Below are 3,022 nucleotides of genomic sequence, written 5' to 3' on the forward strand. Positions count from 1 at the left end.
TTTCATGGTATACCACCATGACCTGCACATTCTTGTTCGTACTTTTCCTCTGGTGTTAGCTTCTTGGTCTGGTTAGTTGCATTGCTCCTCATTTTTTATGTTTACATTTTCCTATATTACTGTATGTATTTACTGTGAGCTGTCTCATTTTTTTTTCATTGTTCTTTTATTATTCATATGTGCATACAAGACTTGGTTCATTTCTCCTGAGCTGTCTCATTTTTAAAGATGGCTAAAATATGTTTCTTCTTACCAAGTTGTCATGATTTCAGTTTTCTTTTTCCTTTTTTTTTTGGTGGTACTAGGGTTTGAACTCAGGGCCTTGGGCTTGCTAGGCAGGCACTTTACCACTTGAGCCACTTGACCGGCTCCTAATTTCAGTTTTGAGTTTCCCTTGCTCTTGCTCTTATCTAGCACCTCTAGGATTACTTGAATTATTATCTTTGGGGGATAAGACTTTTATGGTGCCAGTGCCTGGCATTTAGCATAGGACTTTCCATATAATACTACTTGCTATGTAGTGACAGGATAATAATAGTAAAAAAAATTATATTTTTATTTTAAATCCCTAGTAGAAAGGGACTTTTTATCTGTACCAACTTTTGGAAGTCTTATCATTAAAAACAGTGAAAGAGCATCTAAATATAGTAGACTTTACAAACTTTATCATAAAAGGAATTTGTTGCATAAGACTGGGTGGTAAACTTTTTCTGTAGTGATCAAGATGGGGAAAGTAGTTATGTTTTTTTAAGTTGCTAATTAATGTGCTGGAGGTGTGGCTCCAGTGGTAGAGCGTCTGCTTTGCAAATATGAAGCCCTAAGTGCAAATCCCTGTCCCTTCAAAAATGCTAATTAATTTAGCTTCATTTATCATTTTATATGAATTGTTAATTAATACCAGGAACACGGACTCCCTAAATTATGTACTATGATGGAAAACATGTAAGCTGTCAAAATGACAAGAGTCTTTATCAAAGAGAATCTGCAGAACCTGTGCTAAGTTCATATAAGTGCATCCTATGTATTTCTCAGAATTGGCAAAATGTAATCTAAGGCTATATTTGTAGTGTGGATTTGCCAAGTTTGCTAGGAAGAAAACATTTTTTCCTGGTGTAAAGTTTGAGGCAGGCTATTGGAGACACTTTCTTGGGACTGGGATCCCCTTGCTCGGAGAGTGGTGGGCTGAGAGTGTGGTCCTGCAGCTTGGGTGTCGTTTAATGGTTGTCCATAGGGCATGCTGACTGCTCAGTTCTAAAGTTGATCACTTGTACTTAATTTCAAGTCATTTTTTCACTTTGAAAACTCTGAACACCTCACTGAGGACAGTACGGACAATGCACGCCAAGCCTCTGGTTTCAAAGTTCAGCTGTTTTTGAGTTATTTGACTGGACAAAAGGTCGAAAGATATCTTTCACGGCAGAGAAAGTGTAATATTCCATGTCTTTATGATGTTTTGAAATGGCTGAAGTGATCTTCCCCCTAAAGTTTCCATAAATAAATAACTTTTACCAGTGGTGTAAGGTTGATTTTGAGATGCCTTGGCAAAAATTTTGAAAATAACCCTTCTCCCTCCTCCCATAATTCAGTCTCCAGCCTCATCATCAGTATGTGTCCCAGTAGCAAAGGAATTGGAGACCCCAGAACTTTCCAGAACTTTCATGTTTGGATTAAAAGTATGAAAGGCTTAGTTTCTCAAGTCTTTAAACTTAGGAGATGACAACATAAATCTCACTTCTTTACTTTTACATGTTTCAGCAAACAACTGGGAGAAGAGCTTGGTCTCTGAGCTTCCAAGTCCCTGGAAGTTCCTGCCATATTTTCCTGATTGTGTTTGCATCTCACTTAGACTTTTGTTTCAATACATCGGATTTTTTTTATGGCCTCCTACCTAAAGACAACATGTGCCTTCCAAATGTGTCAGAGCAACTCCACACACGGACTTTAACTTCCTGCACAATCTACCTCTGAGTGCTACCAGCCAGATGTTAGTGTATATTTTTGTGTACTTTCCTCAAAGTTGTTCAGTATGGATATGGACCTACCAGAGGTGAGACTTAACTTTCCCAATGCAAAGCAAATGACAATGACGCTTGTGTAGGAGCAGATGTATCTGTTAAGCCTTGTCATCCCTCTTCTACACATTCACTTGACCACAGGAATACCTTCCTTTCAAGATGAAATGGTTGGCTTTTGGTAGTGGTGGGGGGAGGGGCTGTAGGAAAGGCAGAGTTTTGGAGACTGAGTTCGTGGTTTTTTATATACTAGACCTGTCCTTTAACAGGTCTATGAAAGTGTGTATCTCTGGGTCACCACTGGAGTATCAGCGATTAACAATCCCTAGGACTGAGCTCACTTTTTTGTTAAATGCAGTTTATAATTGTCTTCTTTGAGATCTGCAAGTATGTACAACGTCATTTCTCTGCCCTGTCCGTCTTTTACCTTTTCTTCTGAACTGTCATACCTTCCAAAGCCTATTTGGCAAACTACTTCCACGGCTCACTCCAGGAGCCAGCGAACACCGATCTGCATCCCACTCTTGCAGGTGCCTGGTCGCTGTCCTCCCATTCTGAACTGACCCTGCTGTCCATCAGCCACTTCTCCCATTTCCCAGGGCTTCCACCCGTCCATGAGGCCATCCCATCGATCGCCTCCTCTTCTCGCTTAGAAAAGTCTGTGGAGTTGTCCCCCCAAGTCTCCTGGCTGCTCTCCCCTCGCCCTAGAGCGCAGAAGAATCCGTGGATCCGTCCCCAGCCAGCCCCCTGACTGTAGGGCTTCGACTGCTGGACGTGGGGCTGTCCCGCGTCTGTCCGTCCCACTTGCCTCCCGTCAGGCAGGAACTTTACTCCAGCCTCGAGGAGCGGGACGCGAGGGCGCGGGTGCGGGCGCGGGCGGGCGCGGGTGCGGGCGCGCGCGGGCCGCGGCTGGGGCTCCGGGCGGGGTGGGCGTGCGAGCGGGCCGGGGGCGTCGCGGGCCGCCCTGCCCTATAAGGGGCCGAGCCGCTCTGCCGCCGGGCGGGCGGGTG

This window comes from Castor canadensis, chromosome 6 (assembly GCF_047511655.1).
Source record: "Castor canadensis chromosome 6, mCasCan1.hap1v2, whole genome shotgun sequence".
Taxonomy (NCBI): domain Eukaryota; kingdom Metazoa; phylum Chordata; class Mammalia; order Rodentia; family Castoridae; genus Castor; species Castor canadensis.